The 21400-nt window shown below is 47.3% G+C and overlaps 1 long non-coding RNA gene across 1 annotated transcript in view; it reads left to right on the forward strand.

Annotated features, from left to right (window-relative positions):
- The window catches only part of LOC142814089 (uncharacterized), a 110691-nt gene extending 89556 nt beyond the window's left edge, over positions 1 to 21135 (forward strand). Inside the window, exon 3 of the long non-coding RNA XR_012894805.1 lies at positions 21046 to 21135. This is a non-coding gene — a long non-coding RNA (uncharacterized LOC142814089). The remainder of the gene's footprint in view (positions 1 to 21045) is intronic.
- The last annotated feature ends 265 nt before the right edge of the window (positions 21136 to 21400 follow it).

Raw genomic sequence — 21400 nt, forward strand, 5'->3', positions numbered from 1 at the left:
CATGCGGACTAACTGTGATGAAACACCCCCAATGCTCAGAAGTTTGCCCCGTATTCCTCAAGAAGCTGCGGATCGCCTGCACATTCCTCCATCGGCTGAAGAGGAAAAGGCGGCACTGAAGTCTATGAAACGTGAAACGGCCCCTGGGTCAGACGGTTTTTCTGTTGAGTTTTATTTGACATTTTGGAATGAGATTGGTGCTATCTTTACCGCAGTTATCCTGCAATGTTCCGAGGACGGTGTCGTTCCATCCAGTTTTCGAGATGGACGCATTGTGCTTATTTCAAGAGCTGATATTTCCTCCGTTAATGTTGAAGATTGGAGTTCTATCACGCTCCTGAACGTTGACTATAAGATATTTGCGGCGGTAGTAGTTCAACGTTTCAGGGGTCTGTTGAACACCCTGGTAGGTCATCACCAGACTTCATCAGTACTTGTACGAGAAATACACAACTTGTCATTTACCACACGTGATATCATAGTCTATGCTTTGTCGCGATGTGCGCGTGATATCCCTGTGTCTTTGGACCTGGAAAAAGCGTTTGACCGAGTAGAGCAGATGTATATTTTTAGTGTGCTCACGGCCTTCGGCTTTACTCATTCGTTTGTGGAAATGATTAGAAATACCTACACTATAGTCTGTTAAGCACACTAGCTCTAGATGGCTCGGAAAGTGCTGCCTTTTCCATAACACGTGGGGTCCATCAGGGGTGTTCATTGTCTCCTGTACTATTTGTCCTCAGCCTTGAGCCATATTTGCGTGATCTTGACTCGAATTCACGCGTCCGGGGTTTTGCGCTTCTTCGCAGCAATGTCGTGAAAGTTACAGCTTTCGCTGACGATATAGCCTTGTACCTTTCAGATGAAGCTAGCCTGTCACGCAGCCTGAGTGTATTTTCCCAGTATGGCGACATTTCAGGTGCAGCGTTGAACATCTCTGAATCCCGGTATTTTTTCATCGGCTCTCCAAACTCCAGGCTTAGCGCCGGTTTTTCTATTCAGCTGGCCATGTCCCTTCGTATTTATGTATTTTATACAGCCACTATGGCATTCGTGAATTCGTTTGGTTAAACACTCTTGAAGAAGTAAGACTGAAAATTCAGGATGCAAGGGATTTTGGCTTTCCACTTCTTGAGCGGAGGTACCTTGCGCAGACTGGATGTGGCGGTCGCATTTGGTACCTTTCTCACGTCGTGCAACCATCTTTACGTATCGTGCGATCACTGCAGTCTGCTTTAATTGTGTTCCTTTTTTGGTCAAATGGCGCTGAGTTGGTCTCTCGTGCGGCACTGGGACAGCAGCGTTCTCAGGGAGGCTTTGCTTTCCTCTCAGTGTCCATACGCTGCCGGCTGCTGGCACTACGCTTCCTTTTGCGCCTAGTGCAAGTGGGGGAATCTCCCGCACGAACGCTTGCATATTACTTTCTGGGTACTCACCTTTAGCATTTGATGCCTAATGTGCACCTTAACAGGGGGCTGCAGCCCCCTTAACAGCAACACTTGCAGCAGTTTATGCCACAACTGTTGCATTTTTTCGCTATGTCCAGTCTACCTGTCCTGGCATAGCTGTGTTCAATAACCACATAGTTGAGACAACTGCTGCTTTGTTGCTTCCGTTGGTCCCCCCAGCCCACCGTGCTCGCTCTAGACGGGTGTCTTGGAGCACGCTAACAACTTCTTTTCTGCCTGGACACCTCCGGAACTTCATGTGGCGCCTGGGATGGGGTGTGCTTCCCACTCTCGACCTCCTCGAAAGGTGCGGAATTGTCCAGTCAGCAACATGTCCGAACTGCTGCCTTCGGGAAACAAATCAGAATTTTCTAAGGCATTGTTTCGTTGCTCGCGTTTTTCTGGAGAGCCGTACGTGCTAGATTTCGCTGCCTCAGAGTAAATCGCGTCGTTTCTTCTGGGCGTTGTTCGCGAGGCCGCTTCGCTTTTCTTCTCATTGTTGCCGGCTCTTTCTGCCTCTGGCGCAACCGCTGCGAAGCGGCTGCAGCGGGCCGCCGCCGCCACGCATTCTACCCGATCCTAGAGCGATTGCACTCGCAGCTGCTCTCTGTTTTGTCGGAGGAGCTCTTCTTCCTTGGTGAAGAGGAATTTTTTCGGCACTGACCTTGCCCTCTTGTGTCCGCCTGTGACGGACGAGTGAAACTTGTTATTCAGCCGGCCTGGTACTGGTAGGCTGATGTGTCGATGATCTGGTGGAAATGGTAGGCCAACATGTAAATATTCAAAATGTACAGTGGTAGGCTGATGTGTCGATGCGCCGGCAGAAATGGCATGCCAACATGTAAATATGCAAAATGTACATATTCCTGTTTTATTTAGTCTCTTCTTTACCTTCAAATATTTTTTGTGGTTGTGTTTGTGTTAACCATCGAATGCACACTTTATTTCAACGTCATCTCATATCCATGTTCATGTAAATAACGTCTCTTGTTCATCATCGTTAGTGTATGTCCAAGAAGAAAATGCTCGGTTAAGTGTTATGGACATTTGTGACAATAAGTTTTCTAAACACAAACAGACAAGTGTACAGACAGACAGAAAGGCAAACACACAAAAATTTTTGCGTCAAAGGTCCACAAGAAAGACTATCGTCTTTAAAAATATGCATATATTGACACATACACATAATAATGACGTGTTGTTATGGTTCATCAGATATGCACAATGATTGATTTTTAAAACACAATCGCAAAAGTGTGAACGCTGAACTTTGAGCAATATTAGTGGGCGCTGCTCAGCCGTTTGGAGTATCATTTGCTCACTTTGGTGCCGTTTAGTGTACCGTTAAGAATGGACAAACAGACAAATGTACAGGCAGACAGACAGAGAGACAGACAGACCAAAATTTTTCCGTCAGAGGTCCCCAAGAAAGACTATCGTCTTTCAAAAGGTAAGCACATTCGCTCCGCCTCACTGAGCGCGCGCCCGAACCACCGCGAGAACCCGCAAACGACAGGGAAAGCCACCGAGAAGGCCGGGGAAAATATATTCGTGGAAGAAGGAGATGATGAGCCGAAGTGGTGCATTAAGGGACGGGAGAGCGCGAAACACTCGCTTGGGCACGTAGCCCAAGCATGAAAAAAAAAATTCAGTTTAACTAAAAGAAAAAAAGTTCAGTTGAGCACCCAGATGAGTGTCCTGATGGCCTAGATGCGTTAATCCAGTCGTCTAAGTTCGCCGGGACGATGGCTTCATGCGCAGCGAGAGCAGCGGCACGCAGTACAGGAACTGGAGAATACGGCAGCAGGAGCACAATCATTGCGCGAATGGCCGCCGCGAGTGCGGTGATCACCGTGTCCTTCGGGTCGACCTCGGGGGCAGTGATATTCAGAGGAGGGGGTAATGGAGTCCTCGTGCTCGTAGAGGCAAGAGTCGCACTGGTAGCAGGGCGAGGAGCGAATGCCGACGCCGATCGGTCACCACCGGCGACTGGGCCCCGAGAGGAGCGGCCCTGCATGACTGCCTCGCTGCCTCGCTTGTACGTGTTCTTGACAGTGGTCCAGCGCTTGGCGGCGCGTCACGGGACAATCCGAAGAGGCGATAATGACGGCGGCTTTGCACTGAATCTGCCAGGAAGGGCAGCGCGGCTCGATAGCCTGTTGGGTGCCGCTGTGGTTAATGCAGTGAGGGCGCGCCGCAGGGCACGGTGCTTTCACTTGGCTGCCACCGCAGTGGTTGTAGTGCTGGTCCCGCGAGCAGGTCGCCGTGGCGTGGCCGAAGCGGCAGCGCCAGACGCATTGTAGGGGTCGCACGGAGCAGACTGCGCCGCTTGAAGAGGAAGCTTGATGAGCACTTTCTCTGTGTCAGTCCAGTTTTTTGTGCTCAACTTTGCAGCGCAGCCTTTTCCTGCAGTATGTTTGAGCAAGCCCCCACTTAAGCTGTTCTGAAGAGGTACACTTCCGGTGGTACGGTGGTTCTCTCGAAAGTGATTGTGAGACACCTGTCACCGCGTGCACACGAGACGATAGGAACGGCCAAGTCGATGTTTGCCACGATGTCAGCGGCATCCAAATCTTCGTCTACCCCGTATAAGATGCCCACACAGGCGTCGTCCTCGAGGAGTTTAGACTTGACGTTGATGGAGCAGACGCGCTGTACTCCGAGAAGTTACAAAGGGTCCACCTCATAAGTGACTTCCACAGCAACAAGATTGCGTCGATAGGTCACACGGACGCGTCGGGTGGCGGCGAAGCCAGACAGAAACACCGCTATGGCATCCCAAGACGAGGAGAGGAAGTTTGCCTTCTTCCTTACCGGTCTGTGGATTATGGTAGACAGGTTCAGTTGGGCGTACGTAACGAGCCCACGTACGCAGCACTGCCACGGGAGAGAACTGCGCATGTGCAGTACGTAACGTATGGATTCCAGAGATGCACGCGTACTCCCGAAACAAGACGCTGCGTATGCAACGCAACTCTTACTGCGTTACGTTTTCGCGAGACTTCGAGGAAACGCAACACGAGACCTGATGCAAGGCGTGTAAACTTTACAATGAAAGGCGATGTTTTCATGCCAGACAAGGTAAATTCAAGCGGCGCGTTCCGGTATCTTGATGATTCAGATGAAATTGCCTGGCGTCTCACTAAAATTCTCAAGAATTATTTTCGATAAGTTTTTTTTGCGAGAATGCGTATTTTTCTGCCAAGCGTTTCAGCAAGTCGACCCGTAAATAAAACCGCAACATGTCACGTACTTTTATTTATGGTGTAACATAACACGCCTTGAACGTTGTGCGAGCTTTCACTCCTTAAATGTGCCGGTAGCAATCGTAAGGCCAAGAATACCTAGAACACGACCACTTGCTGCAGGGTACACTGAGCCTCATGCACAGTAGCGCTGAATAGAACGCTGGGGTCGATCCAGTGTGGCCGTGCCCGATCAGACCCATTGCGCAGCCAAGTTCAAAACAACAAAGGTGAACGTTCGCAGTCGGTGGACTTATAGAAACGATGCTAAAAATTTATACAGCGAACGCCACGGCCTGACTTGTACACTGATGGCCCTCACCCTGGCCGCCAGAATGTTTTTCGCGCAGATCCCAGAGGCCAGGTCAATAATGACACCTAGCATACTAATAGCGTGCTTGGCGTTGATAGTCATGTTAAAACCCTTGCATCTCTAATACGACGTATGTAGTTCAGTGAAACGAATCAATGTACGTTGAACTAAAAGTGTTGCGTGCTTCACATGCAGCGTACACCAACGTAATTTTCACAGCGTACGCATCTTTCCCGTATGGCCAACTAAAAGATTCTAGTGCCGCCGCGTTTCCTCATAGCTGTGGGGGGTGGCAGAGCTGTCTTCTCCGGCATCAAGGTCGTGTCGACTTCGGTGGTCGGAGAATCAGTCGGAGAGGGGACGGAGAGACTGTCTTCTCCTTTCGGGTCGCCCGTTTCCGTTGTTGCGGGATACGAGACCGGTGTGTGGTGCTCCCAAGAGGAGCTTGAAACTGACAAAGTATCAATGTCCATTTCAGTTATATTACCCCGAGGGTTGACTTCCGTGAGTTTCGAGGGGGCTCTTGTGTCCCGTTTTACCACCTTGCGCTTCGTCTTTTAGGGGCGAAGCTCGTTATGGAGTGGCTTGTCCGTCCCCGTTGTGGGTAACCACCCCTCGTTAATACTTGAATCGACCGCAGAGAGTGCTACTTGTACTATACGCTGAAAATGCAAACCATACACTAGAGGGCGTTACTTCCAAAAAAAGAAGGGTTGACGTCACACAAACGAGAAAAAAAAAGAGAGGCGTTCGCGCGACTACGATCGCGTGTTCTTCGGTGGCACCATACGTCAGGGGGTGCTCTATATTACAATAAAGGCGCCGTTTTTGCGCACGGCGGAGGATGGGCAAGGCTGCTGAGTGGCGTGCGCGCAGGGTGGCGGCAGCTCGCGCTCGAAGAAGGGACCCCCATAGAGTAGCATAAAAAGGACAAGAGTTGTCAGTCGGGCCAAAAGGTGGCTGAGCTACGCAGCTTCACTCCAGCCGTAGGATGACAACACATCAGTTACTGCTTCAAGAAAGCACGTGTGCTAGTTATTTACTACAGTACCTTTTCTAGTGCATTATACGTCTACGTGTCTTTGCGCATGTGATGGTGGCGTGAATCTGTATTTATTTAGTATATGGGTGTTCTGTGTCTTTATCGTCTACGATTTTACGGTGCGATAACATCGGGCTGTGATCAGGCATGAATCAGTCGCGAAAGAAGTGCATGTGGCGTCGGCGCGACGGCAACGTTGTCACGCTCCGTATTTATGAGCATTTGTGGCAATGAAGAAGTACGTGCAGCAGCAGGAAGATGCAATAAATGTTGTGCGATAACGCACCTGGCGTGCGTCGTGGTCTTCACTTGTTTCGGCTGCCTCTCAGCTTGGCTGCTGGTAGGTACGAACACCATCAATACTATGTTAATGGCGTAATGCATTTGTCAGTGAAGCCTCAACCTATAGCATTTCTGGCATTGTGCTGTTCAGCGCCAAGACATGTTTTGTGCTCTTCACTTCACGTACTGTTTTTGTGAATTGCTTCACACGAAAGAACACTGTCGGGAATGCTTCGCACCACGTTTGAGAGAAAATTCCTTCTTGGCTCAAAAAATTGAGTCGCCGCTCGCGTTGTTAGGTTTTCTTTGTGCCGGTATATGTATTGGAATTCACTGCATGAGTGAGATTTTATAAAAAGTGCAGCTATGCTCAATTTCGCTAACTGTACCGTTCATAGATTGCTTGAAGCTTGAATGAGCGCAATAAGAGAAGTGGTTAATATGGAAAAATGTTTGCTAGCTAAAGTTAGGACGTAATTTTTGAGTAAACACTCCTGCCTCGTTAACGGCTTGCATGACACCTAAAACTGATTTGTTTTTAAGCAACTGCTTGTGGCTGTTTTTTGCAAAAGAGTGATGTAAAATGTGCAGAAGAAAATTAGTGCGAAGGTGGGAAAGAAAACGTAGCCAACATTTTTTTTTCTTTTTTCGGTTCATATCGGAGTCAACTGCTGAGGCAACTACTGCCACGTCGCGTTGTGCACTTTGTGTGTAGTTGCGTGCGTTTACTAGTTTTACTCTGCTGTGGTTTTTCCTATATTGTTGCCTATATGTTAATTTCTTGTGTGTAATTCATACTCATGATATGGCAGCTGTATTTTTGCGTCTCACAGTGAAATAAATTCTCTTTGTGCCTGCGTTTATCAAAGATTAAGAAAGTGGGCATGTGCTTACCAAGAATATCGCTGGAAAATAAAAGCTTCGGCTCCTCAAATCATTCTGCAGAGTGTCTTGTTAGGCGAGTTGGTTTAATCTTAATCTGATTATGGCGCAAAAGAAACACGAGAGATGGACAAGTACAATCATCATCATCATCATCATCATCATCATCATCATCATCATCAGCCTGACTACGTCCACTGCAGGACAAAGGCCTCTCCCATGTTCCGCCAGTTAACCCGGTCCTGTGCTTGCTGCTGCCAATTTATACCCGCAAACTTCTTAATCTCCTCTGCCCACCTAATCTTCTGTCTCCCCCTAACCCGCTTCCCTTCTCTGGGAATCCAGTCACTTACCCTTAATGACCAGCGGTTATCCTGTCTACGCGCTACATGCCCTGCCCATGTCCATTTCTTCTTCTTGATTTCAGCTATGATATCCTTAACCCCCGTTTGTTCCCTAATCCATTCTGCTCTCTTCTTGGACAAGTACAAACTATCAACTAACTTTATTCGTGAAAGCGCACTGATATATATACTGGTCAACAAAATGACACGTCATAGTAGGATAAGAAAAAATCCTTTTAGTGGCACGCACTCAGGCAATTCATCTCGGTGTCATGTTCTCCAATGGCTCTCCTGTTTTAATTAAATTGTGTGCATATACACACATTGCCATCGTGTGCTTGCGGCTCTAGTAGTGCAGGTTACACCAAGCTCATCGATGCATGCAGACGACGCGTTAAAAAAATTTTAGTATGGCCTCAGAAATGAGCACGCACGTAGAAGTGGTCTCAGAGGCTGTATAATAATAATCCTAGTCACTACAGAATGGCCTTTAAGAGGGACTTTTCTGTGGTCTGCCATCTCTGAGGCTGCAAAGTTTCACCACATCCGTTCGGTGCGCTGCGAACCCAAATCAGCCGAAAAGGCCTATGAAAGTGTCCTCTCTTGATCTTTTGTATCACTCTGTGGGACCCCGACGTGCGGGCGCGTGAGACAGAAGCGCACCGCAAAGCTGCGCGGCTGGCGGAGCCACGTGGACCCTGCAGTACGACAACGGGAGGCCGAAGCGGTGGGGCAGTGGCGTGCAGACCCAGCTTCGACCCACTCTCCATCATTCACCCCGTAGATATGTTGTCATTTTTTTCTTCTTCCTCAGCTTTGAAGATGCTGGCGCAGTCGTCAGCTCCCACTGTTTGGCGAGAGCAGCCGACGCAGCTGCGGGTTTCTGGTGGGACTCGAGTGCCGCCTTTTGGCGATGCGCACGAGTGCGTGGTGAAGATGCAGTGACTTCATCTTTGTTGGGTTCATGAGGGAGCACCTCGGCCTGCTGCCTGCGACATTCATCCTGCAAGATTTTAAAGATCTGCCTTCGAGTGCGGTGCGCGACTTCGGATTCTTGCTTGGCTATAAACACAGGCCGACTGGAGCACATAAATAAAGACGTCCTCCTGCTTTTAAAACTGATGGACCAGCTATCGGTCATTGACCACAGCAAATACTGGTGGCACATGGTGTATGCTGGCGTATGGTGGATGCTGGAGTGCCGTCAGTGCTGGCGAGTGAGACGGCGTCAGAACCACCGTGATTAGCTGCCGTTAAAAACGAAAAAATAAAAAATAATTGTGTAAAAAGTTTCATAGAAAGCGCCCGTAAAAAAAGATGCAACCAGGGGGATTCGAGCGTGCAACAGTCAGATTCCCAACTGAACACAATAACCACTGCGTCATGCTGACTTTTGTTTTATCTTTTTTGTTATCAATTCTTGCACGTAGTATAAACATAAATATAAGACACCTTGAACAATAATAAGCACAACAGAAGTGATGTCCAAACAGTCGCTAAAATTTTTGTGGTTACAGTGCTAAAATTTTCTGATGTTCCCCAGGGGTTTAACCCTGAGAGCCAGTTCGCAAAATAGTTTTGTTGTTTGAGTATATCTAAGTATTGAGCTATGCTTTCGCGGAAAAGCATGCGTGCAGGATGCCTGTGAGGGTCACAGTGGTAACCAGCCATTCCACCCCGCCATAGACAATGGAGGCCAAGCAGCATTATTAGTTTAAATGGCAGTCCATCCTCCTTTTCTATTGCTAAAAACCTAATACCCAAAGAATGTAGGCGTAGCTTTCTTTTAGAGCTCTCTGATTAATATCCCAGAAGGAATATCCCTTCCTAACATTGTAAAAATGCGTTACCTATGGTCTCCGGCTTTCGGCATTTCGAACAGTTAGAACCGATGACATAAAATCCTCATCTTCTAAGAAAATCTTAAACCTGTAACGCACCCGAATGTAATTTAAAGAAAAAAGCTTTTTAGGTTTTTTTAGGTTAAGGTTTAATTTCACTCATGCCTTAACTTTAGCCACCAATCAGATAACCTCCCTTTAGTTAATTCTACCCGCCTCAAGTTTATTTTCAGCTGTAGAAGCTTGAAGTTGTGCGTATCTGCCAGTCATTATCTCTTGGTTTTTCAGTAATGCTTTCTTGTTCAGGTTGCGTTTTTTCACGAAAAGCTGGTTGCTCTGTTAATAATAACATAAGCCTGTCCAGCGTTTCCTCGCACGCTTTTCCTGTTGGGTTGCTTTGCTCACCGTGTTCTGAAGCTGAGCCGTTCGTCTTTTACTTGAACTGCACCGATAATTCAGGTGGCATTGCTCTTTTTAATACTGGTAAGAACATCGGCGCATAGCTCTTGGTTTCCACTTTTAGGAACTTAAGTGCCAATATATTAACTTGCATTCTCTGTACTCGCCTATTCTCTGAATTCTCTGTACTAGCCTAAGTCATCGGTATATTGAGCAGACCTCACTTTCTCAAAACTCAAGAGCTCATTCATGTGCATCTCACGTTGAACGTTCGCAATTTCTGAACGTTTTTTGAAGCATTTTGATTGCGTCGTCATGATTTTACTCTGCGAGTACTGATCTACTTCGATAGCAGCCGCTGCTTTTCCAATTAGCGATGCTAACAAGTAATTGAACTTTTATGCCTTGCTCATGTTCGGTCTCAGGTGAACTGCCGACTCGTACCAAGCCCAAAAGCGGTTGGTTCGACTCCAAAGCTTTTCCACCGAACTTCACCATTTGAAGCTTTGTTAGCTTAAGTAGTTTCGTTGCTTCTTGTCCTGTACTTGATGGCGTCCCCTGCCTTGTCCTATCGTTTGAATCCGGTTGTGCAGGCTGTCGAACTCTGAATTTTATTGCAGACAAGGTCGTCGTTAATTTCATGTCTCGTACTCTATGACCTTTTTGAATTCAGCTTCAGCATTGTCTTTTGTGAGAAATTTTTCAATTTGCTCGTTCACGCTTTTGAGACTGTCGCATATTCCTTTAATCTGCGCCTGCGTTGTAAGCAGCTCCTCCCGGTTAGCTGCATCATTAATTTGCTGCTCGGATGCGTTGATCAGCTACGTGATCTGGGAGCGAAGCACTTTAATTTTCTCCGTTATCACTTCGTGGCTCATATGGCGGCTAACAATGACTCTTTACTTGTCATTCGTTCGTTCTGATGCTCGTACAGTCCACTGTGATCTCGTCGCTCGTTCCGAGTCATCCTCTGCTCCTCCGCCGTTTTCTTCTCTGCTGATTTGTGGCAGATTAACGTTTGTTGCTTGCGAGGACGTAGTATCTTGGTTCACGGCACAATTATTAAGACGATCGAGACCATGGGCTGCTTCGAACGAATACGGTTAATTAGAAGAAGTGAAGTAGCACGCGCTCGCTCCAGGCAGCAGTCTTCTTTCTTCTTATTCTGTCGTTTGATGATGATATTTTATGCGCCTTCTTTCAACGTCGCGATAAACTGCCGTCTGTTCAGCAGAGCCTACTCTCGCTCATTGCACAGTTCACCACTGAGATCCAACATATCAGCGGGAAGGACGACATGGTCGCCGACACGCTTTGATGTGTGGCCACCATAAGCTTGGTGCAAATAACAGCAGATTATCTCGCCGAGGCTCAGACCACGGACGCTGAGCTGCAGGAACTTCTCAAGGGCCCGTCTTCACTTCAGCTAAGAAAAGTCTCCATTCCAAGGTCGGCAAGAACAATCTGCTGCAATATGTCAACAAGTCAAAGGAGGCCCTATGTGCCCCTTTGCCGTCACCGTGGTCTTTTCAACTAGTTCCACAACCTCAGCCATCCCGGCATACGTGTCTCTACACACCTCGTGGCAGACCGCTATGTCTCGCCCTCCATGCAGTGGGATTGTCGCACGTGGGCGCACGCTTGCTTTCAATGCCAACGCGCAAAAATCGCCAGGCATGACACGTGCCTACTCGGAACATTCGCTCACCCATCAGGTCGGTTCGAGCCCGTCCACCTCAACATCATAGGACCATTTATCATGGCAGAAACCTACCGCTACTGCCTCACCGCCATCAACCGGTACACTCGATGGCCCTAGACATGGCCCCTCGATGGAATCACTGCGGAAGACGTCGCTTCGGCTTTCTCTAGCTGGACTGCCCGTTTAGGCGCCCCACCAACCAATGGCGACCTATTCGACCAGTTTGAGTGCGACAATGGCGACCAGTTTGAGTGCCACCTATTCAGGGTCCTGGGATTGACCATCGCGTTTGAATACTTGACGACCACGAGCTACCATGCCTTCGCCAACGGAATGATCGAGCGTTTCCACCGACAGATCAAAGTCGCCATTATGTGCCACCTTCGCACCACCTTCAAGCCGGACATTTATGCTACACCAGCAGAGCTCGTCTACGGAGAACCACTCCGCCTGCCAGGTAAATTTCTCGCAGCTCTGCCATCCAGCACTACGACGTCAGACCCCACTTACTTTGTCGCCCGGCTCCGACGCACCATCGCTTCCTTACGCCCGTTCCCTGCAGCCCAGCATATCGAGCCTACATCTTTGTGTTCTAAGAGCTAGCATCGTACACGCATGCGTTCCTCCACAACGACACCGTCCACCGGCCTTTCCAGCCACCCTACAGCGGACCCTATCTAGTCGTCCATTGCTACAAGGACTTCACTTTGTGCCTGAATGGGAATAACGTCCGTGTCTCGATAGACCGACTCAAGCCTGCATACATCGTGGCGAACGAACCGGGCAGCGCCACTCCATCAACTGGCGTCATCCCACAGCCACCGACGCCGCAGCCTGCTTCTTTCACGATACCCTCTGGACGTCTGGTACGCCTCGCAGATTTCTACAGACCCTGAGGGCTGTGCACTACGCGGGGAAGGGGGGAGGGGGTGATGTGGCGATGGCTGTGCACAGACCTGCGCAGCCTCCGTCTCGTCACTGATAAGCCCGGCATGACACGGCCACTCGCTGCAACATGCTTTCGATAAAATACAGCGCCACGCAGTTTCTCCGCAGGCTCAAGTCACCACTGCTCGCTACATAACTCAAGCTACCAAGCTTGTTTCTATGATTGTTTCTCAAACCGTTCGAGCGCAGCATCGGCACGCTTGCCCTGCTGTTGCTACCAAGTTAATAAACATCGTCACGTTTTATGTTGGGATCGGTCCTTCACCGACTCCCACAAACACATTGAACAATTATAGCTACAAATTGCAGTAATTTACTCAGATTCATTAGGCGTGTAAAAGCTCTGAGACCTAAAAAACACTAAACACCATCTGTCTCTAGTTTTGCTTACTATTATGCAGGGTGGTTCCAGGGGGCGGCGATGACCAAGGTAATCTGATGGCAGACCAACTAGCTGGATCCGTCCACGAAAACACTGCCAATACGTCCATAGGCCATCCCCGTGCTTGATCTGGAACCTTTCTTCAAAAGACAGCTCAGAATATGTAGGCAAAGTACATGGAACAGCCAAACAGACAATAAAGTAGACGTTAATTCGCTCAATACGTTACTTTGCACATTTCCGTCATTCATGCCAAATTACAGGCTTGAGAGATGCGCTGAATGCTTGCAAATGAATTTCAAAGACTGCCTCGAAAAGCTCACCTCACTTGCCAGAATTATTGGCAGCAATGTCTGTGTGCTGTCATGTTCGGCATGTCAACCAAAGTGAGGCAGCCGATGGCGTCGCTACTTCAGCTACTACAGCGTTTATTGTTCCGTCCACAAAGCGATGGCGTCGGTCTTTGGCACGGGTACAGCACGGGAAAGCTTTGTTCCTTCCTCTGTGGTGTTTAGCCGGCGCTTTGCTGGTCTGGCTTTCACAGTTTTCATACTACGCACCCTCGGGAGCAGCATACCAGCTCCGGTTCTTATCAAATAGTACGTAAAACGCAGACAGGGTGACAGGTCAGGTTTCGGTTTCTGTTTTGCTCATTTCTGCCTATTAAAAACTCCCAAGCATTTCCCCGAGGGTGAACATGGTTAAGTGCGAATGCACGGGATGGTGCTATGAGGGGTATTTATTAATTCGCACTATTATATTTATTAATCACGCTATGGTGCCTTTATGGTGTAATGGTTCCTGGGAATCGCAATTTCATCACACGGGGGAGTTTACGTTAAGTCACTGGCGAATGCCAACGGATTTTAACTTTACTCCCCCTCATAGCATCACCCCGTGCATTCGCACTTAACCATGTTCACCCTCGGGGAAATGCTTGGGAGTTTTATTACTGATGATGATGATTAAACTGTAATTAATGAATTTAAGTGTTGTTTGTCATGAAGCATTTGTACACAGATACATTATATACGAAGTATTGTTTATTTACACTTTACGATTTTCGTACGATGCATTAAATGCACACATCACGAGCGCGTCACACACACACACACACACACAAACTACACTACAGATTAGCACCTATTCGTGTTATCGCTGTAGCTCACGGTTAGTACCAGCGCTTTGCGGAGGAGCGAGCGAAGGGGGAGGGGGACGTGCGCAGCGGCGTTAAAGATATAAGGCGCGTTACTGACACCGATATCAGCGTCGCGTCTGTGGCTTATTCGGTAGAGCCTCGCGCTGCGGCCCACCAAGTCCTCTTTCTTTTAAAGATAAAGAGAAGACTGCGGACGCCGCCGACGGCGGTGGATGGTTTGGGGTCGCTTATAAAGTGTATTCACACTTAAAACTATTTTCAAATTTCCTGAGCATTTCAACTATTGCGACCGTTACAAGAGTGTCTCATCAACATAAAAACATCATTACCTTGACATGGTCGAAAAAATTACCAGAGTTGGCCTTTAAGCCACCTATTGCCAATTGACGGCCAGTATCGAACTTAGGCCTGGCAGGCGGAACAGATACAAGGCTAACATTAGGACACACACATAGTACAGATTGGCGATCCACCCGTGTGCGAGAAATGTGGTAAACCACTCATGGTTATCTACGTTTTTATCCAATGCAGGGAATAAACACAATTGAAAAAGCACTCCCCATCACCATACCGACAAAAAAAGACCACTTCGTCTGTCGATGTTCGTCGCTAAATTGAGTCGCTCTTTGCGTTTTTAATAATAGATGTTTTATTATCATCATTGATCAACGCTGGTAACTTTTAGCACGACCTTTGAAGAAAGGCCACTGTTACAGAACATACATTAGTAACATCTGTCTCAAGGTCCTTGGAGCCAAGGGAATTAAAAAGACATTCGTGCTCCATCATCGCTAAATATTATAATTATCAGAAGCGTTAATAGCCCATTTTCACTGTACACATATCACGTCATTCTCATCATCTTAACACGTAATCATTTCACTCATTTACTCATATATCTTTTTATCAAGTAGTGGCGCTCTTGAGCCATCACATGGCCCTTGCGCCAATAAACACCATATATCATCATTAGATATTTTCGAAGGCAAGCATACAAGCGGTGGATATGTGATTACCATTAAAAGAATCGGCAGATTCCAAGTACAGTGGGAATCGATGAAATTCGAAGCATGAATGAGAAATGTTGATATGTCCCTTTAAAATCAGCACAACGTTACAAGGTGGAGGTTGACGATGCCGTACACGACTTCCGTGTCATGATTATTATGTCTGGATGTTTTGTTTACATTCGTCATTTTACGTCACACGTGATACGGAATTTAGTATATGTGGAGCTAGTGAAACGACCGTGAGCACGCTATGAGTGTGGTATGTTGTCATGTTCTTACATGACACGCGTGTCAGAATTATCATGTTTGCACCAGTCATATATTTCATTATCCATTGACGTCGCGTAACACCAAATTTGGCATATGTGGAGCTAGCAAAACGACTGCGAGCGCATCATGAAGGGCCCAATATACTCCAATGAAGCGTTGACGTGCGCGCACGCTGGGCACAGCGACGCAACTTTAGCAAAACGCGAGCACTCCATAGTCTGACGCCAGCCGCGACCAGCGTCCGTGGGCGCGGCCCGACGGCAACCGGCGTGAATTCCGACATGCTACATTTCGCGTCGTTGCATTACTCGGACAACACTGCGTCTCCCTCTTTTAGTGACGGAGGGGCGCTGGACGCGCTGAAACGTGCATGCGTCAAAGCAACGCAGAGCGGCGCGTGCCTGCGAGTATATGGCAGGATCGGCATCTGGCGTAGCAACGCCGGTGTGACGCGATGAAATCAACGCCGGTGAGCACGCGCACCTCTTCACGTCGTAATGTATTGACACCTTGACTGTGGCATCTAGTCATGTTCTCACAAGACACGCATCTCATGATTATTATGTTTGCACCAGTCACTTACCTTCGTTATCCATTGGCGTCACGTAATACCAAATTTGGCATATGTGAAGCAAGCGAAACGGCCGCGAGCACATAGTGTTGCATGTAGTCATATTGTTACATGACACGCATTTCGTGATTATCATGTTTGCACCAGTATCATACCTTCGTCATCCATTCACGTCCCGTAATACCAAATTTGGTATAAGTGAAGCTAGCGAAATGGCCGCACTCGCATCAGAAGCGCGGCATGTAGTCATGTTGTTACATGACACGCATATCATAGTTGTCATGTTTGCACCAGTATCATACCTTAGTCATCCATACACGCCCCGTAATGCCGAAATTGGTTTAAGTGAAGCTAGCGAAACGGCCGCCAGCACATCAGGAGCGTGGCTTGTAGTCATGTTGTTACATGACCCGCATCTCATTGCTATCATGTTTGCACCAGTCACATATTTTCTTAATCCGTTCATGCACCGTAATACCAAATTTGGTATATGTGATGCTAGCGAAACGCCCCGCCGCGGTGGTCTAGTGGCTAAGGTACTCGGCTCCTGACCCGCAGGTCGCGGGATCAAATCCTGGTTGCGGCGCTGCATTTCTGGTGTAGGCAGAAATGTTGTAGGCCCGTGTGCTCAGATTAGGGTGCACGTTAAAGAACCCCAGGTTGTAAAATTTCCGCAGCCCCCAACTATGGGGTCTCTCATAATCATATGGTGGTTTTGGGACGTTAAACCCCACATATCATTCAATCAATCAATGCTAGCGAAACGGCCGTGAGCGCATCATGAGCGTGGTATGTAGTCATGTTACATGACATGCAGGTCATGATTTTCAAGTTTGCATCTCTCGCTTGTGATCGCCGTGCAATCATGTCATACCATACCAGTTTTAAACATGCCGTGTGAACGAAACCACCACAAGAACTTCGCAACCATGAAATGTAAATCATGACAATTATGATATACATGCCATGATTTTCATGTTATGACTAGTCAAATGTATGTTCTTCATACAGTCATGTTGTGCCATACCAAGTTTTGTATTGATACTATTATCAACACGGCAAGTAGAGCTAATAGTCATAGGCAAGCTAGATAGATAGATAGATAGATAGATAGATAGATAGATAGACAGATAGATAGATAGATAGATAGATAGATAGATAGATAGATAGATAGATAGATAGATAGATAGATAGATAGATAGATAGATAGATAGATAGATAGATAGATAGATAGAGAGATAGATAGATAGATAGATAGATAGATAGATAGATAGATAGATAGATAGATAGATAGATAGATAGATAGATAGATAGATAGATAGATAGATAGATAGATACACTCAAAGTCAATAGAAATGCTTCGCATTTAAGAGTAGAAATCGGTGATGTGTATCGCGCGTTTTTCCTTCGTTCCAATGCGCTGCCGCTCGCTTACGTGCTCGTGCAGAAAGTACACGCTGAGTGTGAGTCACCTCACAATGTACCGTCTGCAGTGCGGCTTCATAAAGATCTCGGCGCTGGACAAGCAATTCGGAGAAGCGAATCTAACAAAAGGAGGGAAGCTCGCTAGTCAAGGCCTCTTTATGCAGTTGCATCACCACACGCACTTTTTGTTTCAATCTGGTTGGGAACTGCGTGGCACCGGGATTCGAACCACGAATGTTTTGCATGCGAGGGTGATATTATAACCACTACGCCATCGCCGCTTTTTTCTTTCTTTATTGCCTGTTTGCATACAACATTCACAAACATATATACATCAAACAAAGTAGAAACATGAAACAAAAAAAGAGGTAAAAAGCATCATATTTAACAGGCTTTTTAAAATTCCTTCATCTGTAGAAGGCCTTCTACTTGATGAAGCCATTCTAACTTATTCAGACGGGTTCGCTCTGGAGGACTTGGTCTGTGTCATTTGTACCTTCGTCAGTTAGTTAATCGGTTTATGTTTTTCCGAAATAATCGAGACCCATTCATACGTACTGTTATACAGCTTAGGCTTGGAAGACGGTTGCCAGAATTTGTGGTAGCATCTGTTCACATGAAAGCAAGTGTTAGAGGTTTCTTAAAAGAAGTTGTTGATTCATGTCTCTTTCTAAAAACGCGTTTTTCATTGGAATACCTCAGTACGGTTTCGCGTAAAAAGTTATACAAAGATTTAGTAGAAACAGTTCTTCCTGTTCCCCTATATAGAGCATTATACCGTGTAGGCCCAGGCCAAAATGTCTTAAGCCGTGTTAAAAAAATGGAGGTAACACCTGGAGCGAAATCCTTTTTCTTTAAGTTGCACACTGGGACCTTGCCCGTGAAAACATGGATGCAAGAAAAAGGCTTATTCGTTCCTTGGGGTGTTGATTGCCTTCTCTGCAAAAAGCCGGAAACAATTGAACATGTTTTCTTGGACTGCTGGGATGCAGTCTTTTTCTGGGATGTTCTCCAAAGGACTTTGAAAAAGGATCTGCCTCTCGATGCCTATGGCATCAGATTTCTACCAGTATCAAATGAAGAAGAAATACCTTTCGACCTAGTTATGTTACTGGGCCTGCACGGTATATGGCAATCTAGAATGGCGGTGCGCCATGCTGATGTTAATGCACGTCCGGTCAGGCAATATTTCTTTCAATCTGTCTGTTCGTTCGTGGAAGCACAAAAGGTTCAACAAGAGGTGCACTACGCCATCGCCACCAATATGTATTACGTGACGCCAATGGATGATGAAGGCATGTAACTGGTACAAACATAATAATCATGAGATGCGTGTCATGCGAGAACCTCACTAAATGTCGCAGTCAAGGCGCCAATACAATTTGACGAGGCGTGGTGCGCGTACTTGTCGGCGTTCATTTCGTCGCGTCACGCCGCCGTTGCCACGCCAGGCGCCGGTCCTGCCATATACTCGCAGGTCGCGCCGCTATACGTTTCTTTGACGCATGCGCGTTTCAGCGCGTCCGGCGTCCCTTCGTCACGAAAAGAGGGAGACGCAGTGTTGCCTGGGTAAAGCACTGGCGCGATATGCAGCATGACGCATTTCGTGCCGGTTGCCGTCGGGCCGCGCCGACGGACGCTGGTCGCACTTTGCGTCAGACTATATAGAGTGCTTGCGTTTTGCGAACGTTGCGTCGCTGTGCCCAGCGTGCACGCTTCAACGCTTCATTGGAGTATATTGGGTCCTTCATGATGCGCTCGCGGTCGTTTTGCTAGCTCCACATACACCGAATTTCGTGTTACGTGACGTCAATGGATGATGAAATATATGACTGGTACAAACGTGATAATACTGACATGCGTGTCATGTAAGAACATGACAGCATACCACGCTCAAAGCGTGCTCGCGGCGGTTTCGGTAGCTCCACATATACTAAATTTGGTATCACGTTACGTGAATAGATGACGAAGGTACACGACACATCCAAACATGATAATCACGACATGGAAGTCATGTACGGCATCATTTACCTTCACCTCGTAATGTTGTGCCGATTTTAAAGTGACACACAAACATTTCTAATTCTTGCTTCACATATCATCGATTCCCACAGTACGCGGTATCTGCCAATTTTTTCTATGAAAGATGGCGCTGCCTGTCCAGAGTCGCAGTGCCACCATGTGTTGCTTTAGCTTTCTATGACAGAACAGTACAACTGACAGTAACAATGGGCTCGAGCTCAATGTATTCTTTAACCCGAGCAGACGGTACGTGTTATTCGTCACACGTTATCTTGCTTAGATTGTCCATTAGTGAATAGGCCTATAAAAAGAGCCCTCAGCTATGTATAGAAAACAGATAGACTTAACTTAGGAGTACCTTCAGTTGCTACTAACATACTCCCTTCTTGAGGTGACACACACATTCTCTCGAAATCTTGCTATCATGGCCACAGACATCAATTGAATAGCGCCCGTCACATCAACATTGATATGGCTGGCCATGTAATGTTTGACCGAACCCACCATTTTCTTTCGCATTTCAGTTAACAGAAGACCTCCAAGAATGTAAGCGCTGCTACGGCGTGTGTGATTCATAATTATAACATGCAAAACCTCATACCTGTGTTTCTTCTTGCAGCAACGAGATGCTTCACGCATGCCTGCAGTGTCGATCCAACGTGCGGCCAAAGCCGTGAAACAGAAACTGAATCCGCTTTTGTGTGGCGAGAAGATTGGTCTTGGAACGATTCTTGCACGCTGGCCGCGCGGCGTAGTTTTCCGTGTGGCAGCTTGGGTTGTTGGTATGACATGACGATAGTTATAGCGCGAGAACAAAACGACAACACAGAGACAAGAAAGAGCGCTCGTGTCTTTCGTGTCCTTCTTGTCTCTGTGTCGTCGTTTTGTTCTCGCGCTATAACTATCATCATCGTAGTTTTCCGGCCGCTTGGGCGGCGAAGCGAGCCAGTTTCCGGAGAGTTTCGCCGTTTTCGCTCTCTTCGAGGCCAAGTGTGAACGTGCCCTAACTGCGGAAACAGGAGAATAATGGTCAAGACTTACCGTTAATCTTCGAGGAGCAGCTGCCAGGAGTAACATCTGGCTCTCACGGAGCAACTGCAGGGAGGAACTATTCATCCCCCGAAGGAGGCACTGAAAGCATGCAGACTAACCATTTGTCCCCCTGCAGTTTCTCCATTTAGGGGAATAATGGGAGTGACAATCCCACTGCTCAGTTCCTCAAAGGAGGAACCCCTACACCTGCTTTGCTCTCTTTTGTCCTAGAGTTTAGATGGGCGTTGATTAATGCTAGCGGTTTCTCACTGCTTTAATATCTCCGATATCCTGCATGTGGGTCGAATTCAATGGCACTGGCGACATTTTTAATCACGCTAGACTTTTGATTATTTGATATATGTGGAGTTTAACGTTCCAAACAATCATATGATTATGAGAGACGTCATGGAGGGCTCCGGAACTTTCGACCACCTAAGGTTCTTTAACGCGCACCCAAATCTGAGCACACGTGTCTACAGTATTTTCGCCACCATCGAAAATACAGCCGCCACTGCCGCCGCCGCCGGGACATTAGCCGCCACCGCGGCGGTGCCTCTAGACTTTTGAGGCATGAGTTGAATGCATACAACGCGGTTTCTTTGTACTTACGACAGTGTCTCAGGAGTTCAAGAGCAATGCTATATCTTGTTATTTATGTCAATGGTTGTCTATTTTAGTGATGCTTGAACAAAATTAATATAGAATGCTTTGCATTTTTCGTGCAGAATGTATCGGGCCGTGTCCTCCTGGCGAACGGTGCGTGGAGAACGCCACCAAAGACGAACGAGGGTGTTATGCGCCTGGATGCAACTGCGGTGAGCAACGCTCAGATAAGGCATCTCTCCCAATGAAGGCCATGAGCGACCCTTCGGCTTAGCAACAAGACACCTTCATTGTACAGCAGCACAGAAAAACGACGACATGAGACGAAGGAGTACAAATGACGGGGGCTGAACCATACAACTGCCGGGTTTACTGTTCAGAAGGAACAAATAGATGTAACCCGACTGCTCGTGCGTCGTCACGTATGCTTGTAACTTTTTTGAAATATGCGGATTTCTCAATAATTAAGACTAGTAG

This window comes from Rhipicephalus microplus, chromosome 4 (assembly GCF_043290135.1).
Source record: "Rhipicephalus microplus isolate Deutch F79 chromosome 4, USDA_Rmic, whole genome shotgun sequence".
NCBI classification, from domain to species: Eukaryota; Metazoa; Arthropoda; class Arachnida; order Ixodida; family Ixodidae; genus Rhipicephalus; species Rhipicephalus microplus.